Source organism: Giraffa tippelskirchi, chromosome 1 (assembly GCF_054371585.1).
Source record: "Giraffa tippelskirchi isolate mGirTip1 chromosome 1, T2T-mGirTip1v1.2.pri, whole genome shotgun sequence".
Classification (NCBI taxonomy): Eukaryota; Metazoa; Chordata; class Mammalia; order Artiodactyla; family Giraffidae; genus Giraffa; species Giraffa tippelskirchi.
In genome coordinates this window covers 188,113,541-188,134,204 of record NC_137275.1, presented here as the reverse complement: position 1 = coordinate 188,134,204, position 20,664 = coordinate 188,113,541, and the positions used below count along the sequence as shown (strand labels likewise).

Here is a 20,664-nt window from a genome sequence, read left to right as displayed (position 1 = left end):
CCCAGGCTCCTCTGTCCATGGAATTCTCCAGGCAAGAATACTGGAGTGGGTTGCCATGCCCTCTTCCAGGGAATCTTCCTGACCTAGGGATTCATGGGGTTGCAAAGAGTCAGATACGACTGAGCGACTGAACTGAACTGAACTGAGGGATCCAACCCAACTCTCCTAAATTGCAGACAGATTTTTTACCATCTGAGACACCAAGGAAGCCCCACAAAACCAAAACAGAAAACAGAAAACAATATTGCAACAAACTCAATAAAGACTTTAAAAAGATGAGAGGGGAGTAAATGAGGCCATGACCCACTTTGGAGACCGTAGGACAGGAGGGGATGAGGGACAGAAGCAAGGGTTTGGGGAGACTGCTAGATAGTTGAGTCCTTGGGAAGAGCAAGCAGCCTTGGAAAGAGGAAATAGACATGTGCTGGAGATAAACCCCACTTTCTTCACATTTGTCTTGAAGATTCAAGTTAAGAGACAGAAAACTGCATTCAAAGCAAAGGAAACCACATGGCTGTTTCTGACTCACTTACATTTACCTGAAGTGACTTCAGCTTTAGGAGAACAGGGCTCAATTAGGCAACATGTGCAATTTAGGGGAAATGGGATCTGCCTCTTGGAACCTACGACCAAGCAAGGTCCCAGAGCAAAAGTCTAGGGGTGTTTCTTTTTCTTTTTTTTTCTTTTAATGGGTCACCTAGTAGGGCCTTAACCCTCCCATTATCTTTCCCCAGGCAGGTGAGCTGTTACCTGCAGAAAGTGATTGACGTCAGTCCGGGCTTGTAATGGTACAGCCTGGGGACGGGCACAATCAAATGTTTCTCGGGATGATGCTTGGCTCCCACTGGCCACCTTTCATCTGGAACATCTCTTGCACTTTACAGGAGATAGTTAATTAGGTTTCCTGAGGCTTCGGGCAGGAATATGCATCACAGAGTGCGCTTACGTCGATGACTGTGAAAGAAGACATGCTCACAGACTAATTACTTTGCATTTGTATGTATCATCTCCTTTCACACGGGATTGCAAAGCAATTTCCCAAGGTAAGTTAATTGCTTTGTTCCTGGGAGGTCTGCAGCCTACCCGGGACAGGAGGGTCTAGTCATTTGTTATTTCTTCCTGGGCTCAGGTTGACACAGGAGTCCTTGAAAATTGATGGCCCAGAAGAAGAAGGATAACTAACAAAAAGGGCAAAGCAGTCCAGGGGTGGCCTGTCATGGAATCATAGAATGTCATAGCTGGATGTGCCTTCAGACCTCATCTTGATTCACGCTGTCCAATACGGCAGCTGCCGACCATGTGGAGCCACTGAGTACTTCAAATGTGTTGGTCTGGTTGAGATGTGCCATGACACTCAACTACACACTGGACTCTGAAGAGTTAATACAAAAAAAAAGTATGTAAAATATCTCATTTGTAAATCTTACATGGATTACCTGTTGAAATGGTAATAATATGGCTATATGAAGTTAAATAGAATATTGTCATTTGGGTTGTTTCTTTGGACTTTGTAAAACACGGCTGCTAGAAAGTTTTAATTGTATATATTTCTCACATTATATTTCTACATGACTGTGCTGATCTAGATGACTCCCCTCATTTTAAACATAACTAAGCTAATACCTGGGCTTCCCTGGTGGCTCGGTGGTACAGAATCTGCCTGCTAATGCAGGAGACATGGGCTTGATCCCTGGGTTGGGAAGATACCCTGGAGAAGGAAACGGCAACCCACTTCAGTATTTCCCACTTCCCTAGGAAATTCCATAGACAGAGGAGCCTGGCGGGCTACAGTCCACGAGGACACAAAGTCAGGCGTGACTAAAATAACAACACAACATCATTTCTTTAGACTGTAGACAGTGCTTAATTTATATTAATTTAAAAAAGAAACTTTCTGAAAGAAAAACGAAACAGCATGATCTCCCTCCTGCCTCTGTGCCATATATTCTCTAAAAGCAGTGTACCTACCACACCCAACAAACCCCTGACCCACCCCAACACATGCTGTCCTATTCCAACCCATGCTTACAAATAGATTGCTACTAATGTAGAATTTCTAGAGTCAATACTGCCTCTTCTGGTGCCCTCTTGCCCAGCCAACGTTCAAGTCTAAGAGCTTACCTGTAATCATCAAATCAATCACCATCTCAAAAGTCAATTGTGCATTGTCTCAGCAGTCTAAAGTTTTCAGAACAATGTCATAAGGGTCAGAAAAAGCCTTTCCTTCTCTTAGACTCTGCCCACCAGCATGATATCAAAGGAATTTGCAATTGAGCAATTCCCTTTCTCTACTGCTCAACTCTCTTCCTCTGGATCATCCCAAAGAAGGAAAAGTGGCAGTTGAGCCAAAGACAGTTATTGACCTGATGCCCCCAGATGTTCAAAATTCCACTCTGGCAATCTCAAGAGTGACTTCATTTTCCTAAGTCTTTTTTTGTGGCAGTCAAGGCTAGTGTACTCTGCAGGATTCCAGGGGCCTGGGGGAAACCCCACACAGTCAAATAGAAAACAACAGTCCTCTTTCATTCTCAGGTGGACTTTGGTACAGAATCAGTTTTTAACCTGTTTTTCACTTGGAAAAACTGAAGCATTTCTGTCACTGGAGCAAGCAATATCATACACAGCCCTCAGATCCACTCTACTGAGAGAGAACAGGAAGGGAAACTAGCCCATATTGGGAACCTCTGCCTCTGAGCCCCCTAGAGTTGACCCTTGAAAGTGGAGGGAAAAAAAGAAAGTGAACGTTAATCAGTCATGTTCAACTCTTTGCAATTCCATGGACTGTAGCCCACCAGGCTCCTCTGTTCACGGGATTTTCCAGGCAAGTATACTGGAGTAGGTTGTCATTTCCTCCTCCAGGGGATTTTCACGACCCAGGGACTGAACCCAGATCTCGTGCATTGCAGGCAGATTCTTTATCATCTGAGCCACCAGGAAAGCCCAAGTAGGGGAATGGGTCTTCAAGTAACTAGCTTCCCTTTAGCCTGTTTCTCCCTTTCTGCCACTTCCAAACCCATCTTCAGTTCATCACTGCCTTTGGGTCTTTATATTCCAGGTCCCATACCTAATGTTTTCAGACACTTTATCTTACCTATCTCCTCATTAAATACTACTATATATGTCTACTTTATAGAAACCTCTCATTTAAATTAATCCCTTAGAATTCTCGCACATTGTTGATGGGAATGTAAAATGGTGCAACCACTGTGGGAAATAGTATGGAGGTTTCTCAAAAAACAAAAATAAGAACTTTCCTGGTGGTCCAGTGGCTAAGACTCCACCCTCCCAATACAGGGGACCTGGGTCCAATCCCTGGTCAGGAAACTAGATTCCCATGTTTCCAATTAAAGATTCCACATTCTGCAATGAAGATCTAAGATCCTGTGTGCCATAATTAAGACCCCGTGTAGCCAAATAAATAAATATTAAACAACAACAACAACAAAAAACTAAAATAGAACTACCATACAAGCCACTTCTAGGTATATATCCAATAAAAATCCACTAATTTGAAAAGATAACATGCACCCCAATGTTCTTAGCAGCATTATTTACAATTACCAAGACATGGAAGCAGACTCAGTGTCTATCAACAGATGAATGGATAAAGAATATGTGAAATATATAGACACACACAATGGAATACTATTCAGCCACAAAAAGGAATGAAATCTTGCCATTTGCAGCAACATAGATGGACTTGGAGGGTATTACACTAAGTGAAATGTCAGAGAGAAAAAGACAAATACTGTATGACATCATTTATGTATGGAATCTAAAAAATACAGAAACGTCATGAATATAACAAAACAGAAACAGACCCAGATATAGAGAACAAACTAGAGGTTACCAGTGGAGAGAAGGAAGGAGGGGAGGAGCAAGATAAGGGTAGGGGATTAAAAAGTACAGATTATTACATATCAAATAAGCTCCAAGGATACAACATAGGGAATATAGCCAATATTTTGTAATTATTATAAATGAAGCTTAACCTTTAAAATTTTTGAATCACTATATTGTACCCTGTAACTCATATAACATTACACAGCAGCTATACTTCAATAAAAGTATTTTAGAGGACTTCCTTGGTGGTCCAGTGGTTAAGAATCTGCCTCACAATGCAAGGGATGCAGGTTCAATCCCTGATTGGGGAACTAAGATCCCACATGCCTCAGAGCAACTATAACCCCTCACATCGCAACTAGAGAATCTGTGCCCCACAGCAAAAGGTCCCGTATGACACAATGAAGACCCCAACTGCTGCAACGAAGACCTGAAGCAGCCAAATAAATAAGTATTTTTCAAAAAATTCATATGTGAATGCAAAAAAAATTCTTTAATAAAAAATAAAACCACCCCTTAATGCTGAATGCCAAACCTGGCATCTTGGGCTTCGGACTCCAAGGCTGTTAGAGTTCTCTTACACTAAATCACCACCATGATCCTTCTTTTATTGTTGCTCAATCGTGTCTGACTCTTTGCGACACCATGGACTGTAGCTCATCAGGCTCCTCTGTCTATGGGATTATCCTAGCAAGAAAACTGGAGTGAGCTGCCATTTCCTTCTCCAGGAGATCTTCCCAACCCAGAGATCGAACCCATGTCTCCTGCATTGGCAGATAGATTCTTTACTGTTAAGCCACCAGGGAAGCCCATGAATCCTTCCTTGGCTCTACCCAAACCTGCCCCTCAAATAAGCTTGAGCATCAGTTATTCTCACTCTTACCTGAGCATTTACACTGCCTGCATTCTGCAAGACAATGACTTTTGAAGCAGTGCCCCTCATTTTGAAATAAAGAGATTCAGCCCCACAGATGTCTAAGAAAAGCATGAGCAGAGCATGAATAAAATGTTTGGTCAGGGCAGGATTTCTCTCAGAGTAGTTTAATGTGGTCAGGAGTAGGCATGGGGGTCTCTCCACTAGGTAGGTTTATTAGGTAGGAAAGGTCCTTTAAAAGGAGTAAGACCCCTGCAAGCCAGTCAAGGTGAGCTGAGCACATCACCTTGGGCTGTGGGTGGGTTGAACCCTCCTGCAATCAAAGGACAAGTCCTACAAGTGTTCATAGTTGTATTCTGCCAATTTCATTCCCCATCATGATGAAAAACTTGCTCCTTTTACAGTCCCCCAAAAGATTCATGACAATTTAGGAGACTGAGTTTTTCATAGACATGTCACATTTCCAACAGTTGTGAAATGTGCTCTGCGAGGTGGAGGGTATGTGCCCTTCTCCCAGGGCTCTCACTTCTGCCTGATGGATCTTGATGAGCTCAAGCCTGGATGAGGAGCCCCTCCAAAACCCCGGGGCTTTGGCAGTCAAGGGCTCTGCACCATCCTTGGAGAAAGTTTCTGTTTTCCCCTAGGCAACTGGCTAATTGCCTGCCTGTAAGTTCTCCTGCCTGGAGAGAGAGTTCTGCTCATTTCTCATTGTCAGTCATTTCCTTTGGCTTCTGTTGGGTCTCACTAATTGTACTGGTTTTGCAACAGTTCAAGAACATTAGGAAGATGGTATCATTTATATGTGGAATCTAAAAAAAAGTGCAACTCATAGAAACAGAGTGTGGAAAAGCGATGGTGACGGGCTGGGAGCTGGGAGAAATAGGGAGGAACTGATGAAAAGGTACAAGTTTCACTTATAAGATGAATATGATCTGAGGATCTAATGGGACTATAGTGGAAAACATTGCATTGTATTTATAACATTTTTGTATTTATAACTGAAATTTACTAACAGAGTAGAACTTAACTGTTCTCACCAAAAATAATAATAATAATAACGTAAATATGTGAGGTGTGATGTGTTAAATAACTTGATGGGGGAATCATTCACAATGCATATGTACATCAGATCATCACATTTACACATTAAATATCTTACAGTTATACCTGTCAATTATACCTCAATAAAGCTGGGGAGGAGGTAGGAGGGAACAGTTTCATCTCTCACTTTGACTCAAATAACTTAATTGGCTCAATCTTTAGTTTTCTCATCTGTAAAATGGGAATAATGATGACAATTTTATAAGATTACTTTAGGTGTTCAATGAGATCACATACATGAAAGCCTCAGATATAAATCTTTTTGTGTAATAAGCTTTCAATAACTACCCACTGAACCTCAATCTGAAGTATTCTGAATCTTTCCAACCAGGATTTGTTTTATGTGAGATCATGTGTCATTAATTCTGACAAGAATTCTAAAAATTTAGAGTTTTTTAATTCTAAAAAACATGTTTTTACCATCAACAATGCAAATCAGTCATAATTTTATATCTACATATGTGTGTATATATATATATTTATAAATATTTAAAAAACATGCTGCTTTCTCAAGGTTGTTTTCTTTTAATCTTTCTCACACTATCAAAAATGTACTTTTTCCTTTGGACTTTTATTTAGCCTTAGAGTGTTAAAAATGCTTTGCTAAAACCTGCCATATTTTGTCTATCTTCCATTGTTGTCTTTGCCCCCATTTTCTTAATTTAATCTTTGTTTAAAAGTAAAGAAAAAAAAAAAGAATTCATGCCTCTCTCAATTCTCTCATACTTGTGTGACCTTTCTTTCCTCTCCTTTTCTCTAAAGAATTGGTAAAGTACACAGACCATCACGTGCAAGTCAGTGAATGTCTCTGAAAAAGAGAAGTAAAATTTACTATTCTCCGTGGACAGAAGGGATAATTAGTGAGTATGGGATGGACAAGTACACACTGCTATACTTAAAATGGATAAACAATAAGGACCTACTGTAAAGCTCAGGGAACTCTGCTCCATGTCATATGGCAGCCTGGATGGGAGAAGGGTCTGGGGGAGAATGGATTCATGTATATGTATGGCTGAGTCCCTTTGCTGTCCATCTGAAACTATCATAAGGTTGTTAATTGGCTATACTCCAATATAAAATAAAAAGTTTTTAAAACACTTACTGTTCCCCAACACTCAAACATTAGATGGTCCAGAGGAGGGGTAATATGATTCGCCCACACACTGGCACATGCACCTACCTTTGGAGCTGAAGGAGTATGCTGAGATGAATAGATTTATTTGTTGGCAATGTGTCAACTTTGTCTGCACAAAAAAATATCCATACATCTCTGCATTGTTCAGTTGCTCAGTCGTGTCTGACTCTTTGTCACCCCATGGACTGCAGCACACCAGGCTTTCCTGTCCTTCACTGTCTCCTGGAGTTTGCTTGAACTTATGTCCATTGAGTCGATGATGCCATCCAACCATCTCATCCTCTGTCACCCTCTTCTCCTCCTGTCCTCAATCTTTTCCAGCATCAAAATTCCCCAAAATATATTCTCAGTTGAAAACCTGACAGTCTAGAATTGCTCCTAACGAGATGGTCCATGAGGATGTGACTTCGGGTAACTGCAGGTGTCCGGTAGGGAGAAGCGGGGAGAGGCAGGACACTCAGAGTCATAAAACAAGCTCTCCAACAGAGTAAGGAGGATTTTTCTCCTGAAAACAGACAGAGGGATAAAATGAATGGGAATAGCATGAAAAAGTGCACATACACTAACTGTGATGGGACCTCATAGAGCTATAGGCATAAAAGCAGGAAGCTGATTGTAGTCCCCCATACAGAAACCTGGGGGTCAAGGAAGGTACAGGACTGCACCCAGTGCTTCTGCCTCAAGGGTCAGACCACTGTTTGCCCTTCTCACCCTGGAGAAAGAGCAAGGTGAGGGCCTGATTTTTATAGAATTGGAACCTCCTGTTGACCCCGAGACCCTCTGCTTCCTGAGTCCTGAAAAGCACTGACAGCTAACCAACAGAACTCATGTTTGTGAGCCAGGATCAGTGCGTTTGTTTTTGTCTGGAGGGAGCATCGTGGAATGAGGTGTTGAAGAATTTACTCTTTCTGCCAGAAGGGAAGACAGTCTTGCCTTAGCTGGAAGAGATGAGAGCAGGGGCAAAACAGACAGGGGACAGTGATATAAAAGCCCTGGCATGAGATCAGCAGAGAGCCTGGCCACAGAGCACAGAGGAGAAAAGCAGCAGGGAGGTGGAAGCTCGGCAAGGAACATGGGTGACAGATGACCCTGCAGGGAGGGGGAGCACTAGGGGAACCTGTCAACACTGCTGCACTTGCAGCAGCAGCCCCTCCAGCAGGAAGTGCTAGAGGGCAGCTCATTGTACAAAAGTCCCAGAGGGTTAGGACTTAAGGACAAAACAGTCAGGACACAGAACTTTGCTTTGGCAGTGTGTGCAGGATTTTCTCATACTAGTTTCTGTGTTATAGTTAGCTCTTTGTTTGCATCTTTAAAATAGTTTAAAGGAATAGCTTGACCTCTTTCCCCTTTTCTTCCAGTCCCCTGTTCGAAATCTGAATTGAGTCATTCTGGCATCCAGTTACCCTTTCAAAATTTCCTCTGGACTAGCATTCAAGGATCAGTAGTATCAAGCTCTTAAACAAATTCTTCATTTTATAGTCATTCTCTCTCTCTTTTTTTCCACTGTTTTTGAATGTGAAATAGATGTTTGCTTTATTATCAGTGTTGTTTGGCTAGTAATATTATCACGTGTTAGGGGATTTCATCAACTACTATAAAATTCTTCAGGGACATCTAGCACGTGGGTCTGGGTGTCGAGGGATTTTATGGCAATCAACAGAAACAAACTTTGACTGACCTAAGAAAGGGAAAAAGATGTTTATCACATGAATTCAGTAAAGTTCACAGAAGGTGCACGGAGAACTGAAGGATGGGGGTAAGGACTGGGATTAACTGCTCTTCTTGAACATGAGAAATGGAGGAAGAGAAGCTTCCCACCCTCAAATTAAAGGAGGTGATGTTAGAAAATGAAGAAAAAGATGTTGGCAGACCGAGACAACACAAGGACACAATCCAGTCAAATTCAAACTCCCCCGAATTAGTAGGGACTTAGCTCCTTAAAAAGAAAATCCCTTAGTTACTCTTCTAGCCTTCGACACTACTTGATTTAGACAGAAAACTCGAAGGGCTCATTTCTCATTGTCAAAGACAATGCTAAATAAACATCTCTCCTTTATTCTCCTTTGGACTTTGTCTTACTCTCACTTTTTTTCCCAAAAGCACACAGTTCATAAGCCTTTTTTTTTTTAAGTAGTTCAGTGTAAAATCATATTACTACTCTCAAAAAGAGAATATAGAGAAGTTTTTTCTCTTTGCTTTGGCTCTCCTTCCTGCTGTCCTCTCACTCCATACATCCCATGATACTCAACCAGGGAAGTAGGAAAGAGATATCTATCATTCTCTAGAAGAAGAATGTTTATACCTCTTCTTGTTCTTTTCTTTCCTGGATACATCTCTACTTCTCTTTCTTCAGTATGCCTTCCACGTCTGAGAAAACTGAGATAAAGAAATAGGCTCAGAAGTCAGATCTAACAGTATATTCATTTTACTACTCATTTTTTACATTTCAGGAGAAGAGATCAGTATCCAAAAATGCTACAATATATTATAGAAATTTTCAACTGCAAATAAAAACTTATGAGACATGCAAAGAAACAGGAAGGTATGATCCATACATGCACAAAAAAGCAAACACAGAAAATACTTAGGACAGGGCCTGAATATCTGATTTAACAGACAGTAGAGTTGACCCTTAAGTAACACAGGTAGAAACTACACAGGTCAACTTATATGGAATTTTTTCACAATAGATGTAGTAGACAAATTTTGAGATTTGCAAAAATTTGAAAAAACTCACAGAAGAACCACATAACCTAGAAATACCAAAAAAATTAAGAGAAAGTTAGGTATATCATGCTGCTGCTGCTGCTGCTGCTGCTGCTAAGTCACTTCAGTCGTGTCTGACTCTGTGCAACCCCATAGACGGCAGCCCACCAGGCTCCGCCACCCCTGGGATTCTCCAGGCAAGAATACTGGAGTGGGTTGCCATTTCCTTCTCCAATGCATGAAAGGGAAAAGTGAAAGTGAAGTTGCTCAGTCGTGTCCGACTCTTAGCGACCCCATGGACTGTAGCCTACCAGGCTCCTCCATCCATGGGATTTTCCAGGCAAGAGTACTGGAGTGGGGTGCCATTGCCTTCTCCTTAGGTATGTCATAACTGTATAAAATATATTTTATACATATAACATAAAAACATATGTTAACTGATCATGTTTCAGTAAGACTTCCATTTAACAGTAAGTTATTCAACTAATAATTGTTAAGGTTTGGTGGAGTAAAAGTTATCCACAGAATTTTGACTATGGAGCAGGTCAGTACCCCTAACACCTACATTGTTCAAAGGTCAATTGTACTTCAAAGCAGTTATTATAAATGTGTTCAAAGAACAAAGGAAAGCCATATCTAAAGAATCAAAGAAAGGAAAAATGATAGAGAATATCAAAATGAGATAAAGGTTATTTTTTTTAAAATAACTCAGTGGAAACTCTAGAGTTGAAAAGTACAATAATAGAAATGAAAATTTTACTAGAGAAGCTATACAGTAGATACAAGCTGGTAGAAGGAAGAATCAGATGTCTTTAAAATAGATTAATGGAGATCATGCAATCTGAAAACTGAAAGAGAAAAGAATAAAGTAAAATGAAGACCTCTGACAAATACTAGACAGTAGTTAAGCACTCAAACACACACTAAATGGAAGTATTAGAAAGGGAGGGGAGAGCGGGAGGGGAGCATAAAAAAAAAATCTAAAGCAGACTTCCCTGGTGACAGAGTGGATAAAGAATCTGCCCCCCAATGCAAGGAACATAGGTTTGACCCCTAGTTTGGAAAGATTCCACATGCCATGGAGCAACTAAGCCCATGCGCCACAACTAATGACCCTGCACTCTAGAAAATGTGAGCTGAAACTACTGAAGCCTGAGCACCCTAGAGCTCACACACTGCAACTATTGAAGCCCATTGCCTATAGCCTGTGCTCCACAACAAGAGAAGCCACCCTGATGAGAAGCTCGCCCACACGCCACAACTAGAGAAAGCCCACACATAGAAACAAAAGACCCAGCACAGCCAAAAATAAATAAACAATAAAAAATTAAAGCAATAATTGGTGCAAATTTTATAAATTTGATGAAGAATATTAATCTACACATCCAAGAAGCTCAAAACCTCAACATAGAACAGATGCAATGAGATCTGTACCAAAACACATCATAACCAAATGTTGAAAGACAGAGACGATCTTGAAAGGACCAATACAATAGTGATTCAATATAATATACAGAAAGAAATCTCAGTAAGATTTGCAGTTGACTTCTCATAAAATAACAAAGGAGGCCACAAGTCAGTGGGATGACATGTGCAAAGTGCTGGTTTAAAAAAGTCAATCAAAATACTACACACTGCAAAACTATTTTTAAAAAATTAAGGCAAAATAAAGACATTCCAAGATATTAAAAACAGAGAATTCATTGTTAGTAGATCAATCTTTCAAAAAATACAAAGAGAGGTCTTTCAGCAGAAAAGAAGTGACACCAAACAGATTTAAAACCACAGGAACAAAGGGTGTCAGCATAGGTTATCATATACTTAATTACAAAAGACAGGAATGTTTCCTTTATTTCTCCTCAGAGCTGATTGTAAAAGCTATTGCATAAAACTATATGTATACATACCCATATATATATGTATATAATTTATTGTTGAGCCTACCAAATATAGAAATGTAACATATTTGACAAATATTTACATAAAGCTATACTCAAGTGAGGAAATGACATAAGGGGCCAACTCAAATCTGCAAGAAGAAATTTTTAAAGCCAAAAACGGTAAATAAGATGGTAAATGTAAAGAAAAAACTATAAATGTGTATTTACTCTTCTCTCTAAGCTCATAGACTAAAATATGCAAAGTAATACTATCAATAAGGTATATAGTTGGGTTTATAACATATATATGTGATATGTATAAAAATAATAGCTAAAATGTGAGAAGGGGAAATAGAGCACATATGAGTAAATTTTCTCTATTTCATTGTAATTATGATAGACTAAATCTGATTCTTACCTGTAAGCATGTATTTTATGTTAAATTAACATATATACTGTAAGCCCTAGAGTAGCCACTAGGAAAATAGATCAAAAATACAGTTTTAAAAATTATTAATATTATTACAAAATTACACTGGAAAATATCCATTCAATGCAAATACACAGATATTGGAAACAAAAGCAAAACAGCAAACATAAATCAAATTATGTCAATAAGAACATTAAGCATGAATAAACTAATACAATTAAAAGGCAAATATTGGTAGAATGGGTAAGAAGACAAGAGCCAGCTATATACTGTTTAGAGGAGACACATTTTAGATTCAAATATATATATAGTTTGAAGAAAAGGGATAGAAAAAATATACCATGCAAATTGCAACTCTAAGAAAGCTAGATTGCCTATACTGTGTCTCTAAGACATAGCACCTCAGAGACAAAATGGACTTCAAAACGAAAAAGTTACTAGAAATGAAGAGGGCTATTGTACAATTTTAAAAGACTCGAGCTACCAGAAAGATGTTATAATTATAAATATATGTGCGTCTAACAACAGTCCTAAAAATACATGAAGCAAAAATAGAATTAAGGGAGATGTATGCAATTCAACAATAACAACTAGAGACTTCAATATCCTACTTTGCATAATAGTTAAAACAACTGCACAGAAGATTAACAAGAGTGTAGGAAATGTGGACACACTATAAACTGACTAGACTTAAAAGACAACTTTAGAACACACCACCCAACAGTGGCAGAATACACATTCTTCTCAAGCACATACAGAATATTCTCCGGAATAGAACATAGGATAGGTTATAAAACAAGCTGCAACAAACTTAAAACTATCGAAATCATACAAAGCATGTTCTCTGACCACAATGGAATGAAATGAGAAAAAAGTAACAGGGAATTTTGGAATTGTACGAATATGTGGTTATTAAATAACACACTCTTAAATGAGTTAAGGGAAAAATCACAGGGAAACAAAATACTCTGAGACAAATGAAAACAAAAACAACATCTCAAACTTCAGGGATATAACTAAAGCAGTACTTAGAAGAAAATTTTTGTAAATACATGTATTATTTAAAAGAAAGAGTTACACTCATTAGTTTAACCTTTGTCATAAGAAATGAGAAAATAGGGGTAAACTATCCTCAAAGCAAAAAGAAATCATGTAAGAGTGAAAACAAATGACGTAGAGAATAGAAAAATTATAGAGAAAATGTGTGTGTTGGTCTTTTAGTCATCTCCGACTCCCGACCCCATGGACTGTAGCCCACTAGGCTTCTCTGTCCATGGGATTCTCCAGGCAAGAATACTGGAGTGGGTTGCCATGCCCTCTTCCAGGGGATCTTCCTGACTGAGGGATTGAACCAGGTCTCTCGCATTGCAGGCAGATTCTTTACCATCTGAGCCACCGGGGAAGCACACAGAGAAAACAGACAAAAGCAAAACACACAGACAGGGTGGCTTGAACAATAGAAAATTATTTTCTCACAGTCTAGAGGCTAGAAGTCCAAGATCAAGGTGTCAGCAGGTCTGGTTTCTTCTGAAGCCTTCCTCTTCGACTTCTGAGTCCTCATGTGTTAGCCCCTCAGTCTGTGAGTTGTCGGTGTTTCCATTTCCTCCTCTTATAAAGACACAAGCCATATTGGATTAGGACTCATCCATACAAACTCTTTTTATCCTACTTAACTTTTAAAGGCCATATCTCCAAATACAGTCACATTCTGAGGTACTGGGGTTAGCATTTCAACACATGAGTTTTACGGGCACACGATTCAGTCCAAATAGTGGTGACGGCTGCACAAGTCTGTGAATATACTAAAAACTACTGAGTCATGCAGTTAATTGCATTGAATCATGCGGTTACAGTAGGCGAATTTTATAGTATGTGAATTATATTTTAAAAAAAACAACATTGTTTAAAAAAAAAAAGAAAGAAACAGTGGAGCTATTTAAGATTTTCAAAAAGAAAAGTAAAGCAATCCACCTGAGTTTTATAAGCATCTTCCAGCAGCCCCCTCTAGGATCAAAGTACAAGGAAAGTGAAGGTGAAGTCACTGGGTTGTGTCCGACACTTTGAGACCCCATGGACTGTAGCCTACCAGGCTCCTCCATCCATGGGAATTTCCAGGCAAGAGTACTGGAGTGGGTTGCCATTTCCTTCTCCAGGGGGTCTTCCCTAACCAGGGATTGAAACCCGGTCTCCTGCATTGCAGGAAGATGCTTTACCATCTGAGTTACTAGGGAAGTCCCAAGTATAAGGAAGCTGGAGGTGAAATGAGCAATAAGATTATTATAATAATCTAGTTAGATGCCCTGGAAATCTTCACTAGACCAAGGACATGAGTTGTAAAGAAGAGAGAAGACAGGAATGACATTGTGTGGTTAGATACGACCACCTAAAAGAAAACATTTCTAAGGGAAGGCCCCAAAGCTGACTCTATGGGCTGACAGTCTGGTGAGACGGTCACAGCCCTCAGAGCCTGTCAAGTGACCACAGATCCTTGAGAATCATCTGTGCTAAATACATCTGTGCTCATGCTCAGCTGCCCCAGTCGTGTCTGACTCTGAGACCCTATGGACTGTAGCCCGCCAGGTTCCTCTATCCATGGGCTTCTCCAGGCAAGAATGCTGGAGTGGGTTGCCATGTCCTCCTCCACGGGGTCTTCCTGGCCTAGGGAACTCGTGTCTCCTGCATCTTCTGCTGTAGCAGGTGGATTCTTTATTACTGAGCCACAGAGAAGTCCACTAAATACATTAGTGAATGCTAATGATATAATGGTCTGCTTCTTCTAAGCAACACAGAAGTTAAGATTCTATTTTATTCAAAGTGTTATTCACAATTTAAAAGACAGCAATATGAAGGTTTTAGGCACTGCTGTGGGTCAGGTCTTCAAGCCTTCAGGTCTTCAAGTTCCACAAGACTCCTCAGGATCATGCACACCACAGTCTCACAGGTTCTGTCAGGGGAGTGAGGAAGGCAAGAATGAGAGGTGGAAATGTGATGATGCAGGCTCAGCAGGCTGCCTAGTGAACCCCAGAAGAGGACGTGCATGGGAAGTTCAGAGAGGAGGACAGGAAAGAAAACCATATCAGCCTGGCATGGACTGCTGTATTGGGGTATTGGTGCAAACTTGATTTTACAGGGAAATAGTTTTGTTTTTCAGCCACTCAGCTGCGTCCGACTCTTTGTGACTCCTTGGACTGCAGCATGCCAGGCTTCCCTGTCCTTCACTATCTCTTGGAGTTCGCTTAAACTCATGTCCATTGAGTCAATGATGCCATCCAACTATCTCACCCCCTGTCACCTCCTTCTCCTCTTGCCCTCAGTCTTTCCCAGCATCCCAATCTTTTCTAATGAGTCAGTTCTTCACATCAGGTGGCCAAAGTATTAAGAGCTTCAGCTTCAGTATCAGTCCTTCCAATGAATAGTCAGGGTTGATTTCCTTTAGGATTAACTGATTTGATCTCCTTGTTGTCTATTATCTTTTGTTTAGAACTTTATTTTCTCATCTATTTCACAGCAGCAGTAGAAGTTCAGGGCAACCAAGTTGACTAAAAAGGGTTCTCTATGAGGTGATGCTTACTCTGGGTTCATATATATACAAGTGAACATGGTGCTCTCTCTCTCTTTCTCACACACACACACACACACACACACACACACACACACACACACACAATTGGCCCAAGAAGCACTTCTTGTCTCTGGGTCCCCAAACTTCCCTTACACTGCCCTGTCTCTCCTCTGTCAAGAGCTCACCTCCCTCCACTCTGCTCTTCTTTCTCCATCAAACCACCTATGTTTTTAAAAAATTGAATTTGAATCATTTAAAGAGAGAATTCAGGCCAGTGGAATGAAAAAGAGTAAGAGGTTCTGCCCTTGAAGATGTCTATTTGATCCAGCAGCTCTATCATTGACAAAGTGTATAACCTCAGGACTCTATTCTCGGTTTCCTTATCCACAAAACAACTATACCAACATCACCAGCTTTACGGGGTTGTTGAAAAGGTCTAATGAAATCATAGGCATGAAAATACATGTGCCTGTATGTGTGCTCAGTTGTGTCCAAATCTTTGCATCCCCATGGACTGTAACCCACCAGGTTCCACTGTCCATGGGATTTTCCAGGCAAGAATACTGGAGTGGGTTGTCATTTTCTCTTCCAGAGGATCTTCCCGACCCAGGGTTCAAATCCATGTCTTTTGTGTCTCCTACATTGGCATGTGGATTCTTTACCACTTGAGCCATCAGGGAAGCATGCAAGGCTCTAAATAAATATAAGGAATTGTTACTACTCCCTAGAGTATTAATGCCTGAACATCTTTAGGATTCTGTGGCATGAAACATTAACCTGGAGCCATGAGGTGGAAGAATTTTGGGAGTGAGGGCAGGTCTCCCAGATTCCACAGGTTGGCAAGTACTCCCTTTCTGCCTATAGAGAAGACCTCTTTACATACACACACAAACACAAGAGGGCACGCAAGCACGTTTTTAATCCCTAAATCTACTCCAAAGTTTCTATTCAGATCTCATTTTTACACCCTTCTGGCTGAACTCAGAAGTGGAAAATTTCCAGAAGCAAAGTCCTCAGCTGTCCAATTTGGGGTTGGATCAGCTGAACAGACCACGTTGATGACGGGTGTTTAATTTGTTTTGCACCCTCTGGTGGACTGTGCCTAGAGGTACAGGGGTTACTCTGAAATTGACAAGCAGCTGCAGCACCCACCTGTCACTGCCCCAGGGCTTGGGTGGGGCAGGGGGTGGTTGGCAGGGAGAGGTATGAGGCCTGGAGGCTGGCAGTCCAGTCAGCATCAATGAGAAAAAGAGGCTCTGCAGAAAGCAACAGAAGAGACCCCCGACTCATCTTTCTTGAACAATAAGTAACAATTCACATGTAACTGCATGAGCCCCTCTTACCCTACACCCCTAAAGCCTGGCTGGCAAGTCCTTCCTAGATGATGGTGCTCCCTGGTTCTTCTTACCAGAGTGTAAGCCTCTTGAGGGTAGGTTGACATCCTCATCATCTTTGGACCTTCTTCTTCCCTTTCCATTCCCACCACTACACAAACACACACAAAGACACCAAATTAGACTGAGGCTGTGCTGTGCTTAGTTGCTCAGTTGTTTTGGATGCTTTGGCTAGGACTCAGCAAATACTGGACTTCCCTGGTGGCTCAGATGGTAAAGCATCTGCCTATAATGCGGGAGACCCGGGTTCAATCCCTGGGTTGGGAAAATCTCCTGGAGAAGGAAATGTCAACCCACTCCAGTATTCTTGCCTGGAAAATCCCATGGATGGAAGAGCCCGGTAGGCTACAGTCCATGGGGTCACAAAGAGTCGGACATGACTGAGCAACTTCACTTTCACTTCCTTTTCTTTCAGCAAATACTTACAGTTACACTGAATTGAACCAGCAAAAGCCTCTCTGGCCTCAAAAGAGAGATTTTAGATAAGGTTCTCTAACCACCTTGGAGTGTGGGAAGCTCCTCCTTCCCCAGTCCATTCCACAATGCAATGGATGCTCTCAGTGATGATGTAATGAACTCAAAGATGTGCATGTAAGCAACGGGTTTTATTCAGAATCCAACAGATCCATCCACAGACACTTACTGACTGCATGATCTATCCTGAGCGTTGTGTGGCATGCTTTGGACTGAGGGGTAGGAGGGAAAAGGGGAAGCAAAGAATAAGACCATTGTGCTTGTGCCTTCAAAGAGCTCATGGGACTAATGAGGAAACAAGATACACTCACAGGACATAAAAGCAAGCTCAGAAGCATGAACATCAGACCAGCTACTCAACCTCAACTGCCTCAGCAGAGAAGAGACTAGGGTGGCCAGGGAAGAAGGCATGAAGGAGGTGCTCAGACCTCGAGCCACTTCTAGAACCTAACTGAAAAACTGTAGCATCTTTCAGAGTTGCCTGGGGCTTCCCTTCGGGACTTCATAATCCTGCCCCAATCACATGCTTCTTCCAGTCCTTTCCCCTGCATGATTGTCTTCCCCTCTCATCTCCATCTTTTCAAATTCTTAGGAAAAGACCCTGATGCTTAGAAAGATGAAGGCAGAAGAAGAGGGTGGCAGAGGATGAGATGGTTAAAGAACATCACCAACTCAATGGACATAAATCTGAGCAAATTCTGGAGATAGAAAAGCACAGGGAAGCCTGGCATGCCGCAGTCCACGGGTTTGCAAAGAGTTGGAATCAACTTAGCAACTGAACAGCAACAACCTAATTGCTTTACACTGGGTTAGTTTCTGATATACAACAAAGTGAATCAGCCATCAGTTCAGTTCAGTTGTCACTCAGTCGTCTCCGACTCTTTGCAACTCTACGAACTGCAGCACGCCAGGCCTCCCTGTCCATCAACAACTCCCGGAGCTACCCAAACTCGTGTCCATTGTGTCGGTGATGCCATCCAACCATCTCATCCTCTGTCATCCCCTTCTCCTCCTGCACTCAATCTTTCCCAGCATCAGGGTCTTTTCAAATGAATCAGCTCTTCGCATCAAGTGGCTAAAGTATTGGAGTTTCAGCTTCAACATCAGTCCTTCCAATGAACACCCAGGACTGATCTCCTTTAGGATGGACTGGTTGGATCTCCTTGCAGTCCAAGGGACTCTCAAGAGTCTTCTCCAACACCACAGCTCAAAAGCATCAATTCTTTGGTGCTCAGCTTTCTTTATACTCCAACTCTCACATCCATACATGACTACTGGAAAAACCATAGCCTTGACTAGACAGACCTTTGTTGGCAAAGTAATGTCTCTGCTTTTTAATATGCTGTCTAGGTTGGTCATAACTTTCCTTCCAAGGAGTAAGCGTCTTTTAATTTCATGGCTGCAATCACCACCTGCAGTGATTTTGGAGCCCCCCAAAAATTAACTCAGCCACTGTTTCCCCATCTATTTGCCATGAAGTGATGGGACCGGATGCCATGATCTTAGTTTTCTGAATGTTGAGCTTTAAGCCAGCTTTTTCACTCTCCTCATTCACTTTCATCAAGAGGCTCTTTAGTTCTTCTTCACTTTCTGCCATGAGGTGGTGTCATCTGCATATCTGAGGTTATTGGTATTTCTCCTGGCAATCTTGATTCCAGCTTGTGCTTCATCCAGCCCAGCATTTCTCATGATGTACTCTGCACATAAGTTAAATAAGCAGGGTGACAATGTACAGCCTTGACGTACTCCTTTTCCTATTTGGAACCAGTCTGTTGTTCCATGTCCAGTTCTAACTGTTGCTTCCTGACCTGCATACACGTTTCTCAAGAGGCAGGTCAGGTGGTCTGGTATTCCCATCTCTTTCAGAATTTTCCACAGTTTATTGTGACCCACACTGTCAAAGGCTTTGGCATAGTCAATAAAGCAGAAATAGATGTTTTTCTGGAACTCTCTTGCTTTTTTGATGATCCAGCGGATGTTGGCAATTTGATCTCTGGTTCCTCTGCCTTTACTAAAACCAGCTTAAACATCTGGAAGTTCACAGTTCACATATTGCTGAAGCCTGGCTCGGAGAATTTTTAGCATTACTTTACTAGCCATATGCATACATATATCCTTTCTCTCTTGAGCCTCCCTTCCACCCCTCTGTTCCCCTAAAATTCCCCCATCCCACCCCCAAGGTCATCACAAAGCAGCAATGCTCAGCTGCCTGTGCCATACAGCAGCTTCACACTACCTATCTATTTTACACATGGTAGTGTACATATGTCAATGCTACTCTCTCAATTCATTCCACCCTCTCCTTCCCACCCTGTGCCCACAAGCCCATTCTCTACGTCTGCATCTTTATTCCTGCCCTACAAATAGGTTCATCAGCACCATTTTTCTAAATTCTGTATATACACGTTTGGAGAAGGCACTGGCAACCCACTCCAGTACTCTTGCCTGGAAAATCCCATGGACGGAGGAATCTGGTAGGGTGCAGTCCATGAGGTCGCTAAGAGTCGAACACGACTGAGCGACTTCACTTTCCCTTTTCCCTTTCATGCATTGGAGAAGGAAATGGCAACCCACTCCAGTGTTCTTGCCTGGAGAATCCCAGGGATAGGGTAGCCTGGTGGGCTGCCATCTATGGGGTCGCACAGAGTTGGACACGACTGAAGCGACTTAGCAGCAGCAGCATATATGCAAGTTAATATATAATATTTGTTTTTCTCTTTATATTCTATTCATTCCTCTGGCTCTACTTGCCACATCCTAAGAGAGTCTTTCCTAAACACCCCAAGCTCATTTCTCTAAATATCTTAAATATCTTAAAATCTATATCCCAGGACAAAGTACAATATCTTCATCTTCTTTTTTCTGACACCTTATACCCATACGCTCATTTCCTCAATTTAGATTGTTAACTTTGTAAGGTAAGAGTGAGGCTGTCTCCTTGGGGTCACCCCGGGGAACCTAGAACGGTGCTGTACACTCAGGATGGACCCAGTACATGCAGATGCCACCTCCTTGGGGCTTCCTGCAGAAGAGAGAGGCGCCCCCTCCTGGCTAGGTAAGCAACTGCAGTCAGGCTCCTGGGCTATGACTAAGGAAGTCTCCTCAGCCAAGGAGAAGGAAGACCCTTCCTGCTATATTAATGCAGAGGAACCTCTACCAATGCAGGTGATGCAGGTTCATTCCCTAGGTTGGGAAGATCCCCTGGAGAAGGAAATGGCAACCCACTCCAGTATTCTTGCCTGGAGAATCCCATAGACAGTGGAGC

At 41.6% G+C, this 20,664-nt stretch overlaps 1 long non-coding RNA gene across 2 annotated transcripts in view; it reads right to left on the bottom strand.

The window, feature by feature from the left end:
• Positions 1 to 974: 974 nt before the first annotated feature.
• Positions 975 to 20,664, bottom strand: part of LOC145515355 (uncharacterized) — a 150,536-nt gene continuing 130,846 nt past the window's right edge. Inside the window, exons 5-9 of one of the 2 annotated variants that reach the window (XR_014060856.1) lie at positions 13,446 to 13,577; positions 9,256 to 9,329; positions 6,999 to 7,458; positions 5,885 to 5,989; positions 975 to 1,372 (exon numbers count right to left, since the gene is read on the bottom strand). This is a non-coding gene — a long non-coding RNA (uncharacterized LOC145515355). Of the gene's footprint in view, positions 1,373 to 5,884; positions 5,990 to 6,336; positions 7,459 to 9,255; positions 9,330 to 13,445; positions 13,578 to 20,664 lie in introns of those variants that run through there. The other variant, XR_014060858.1, reaches the window with a different exon arrangement.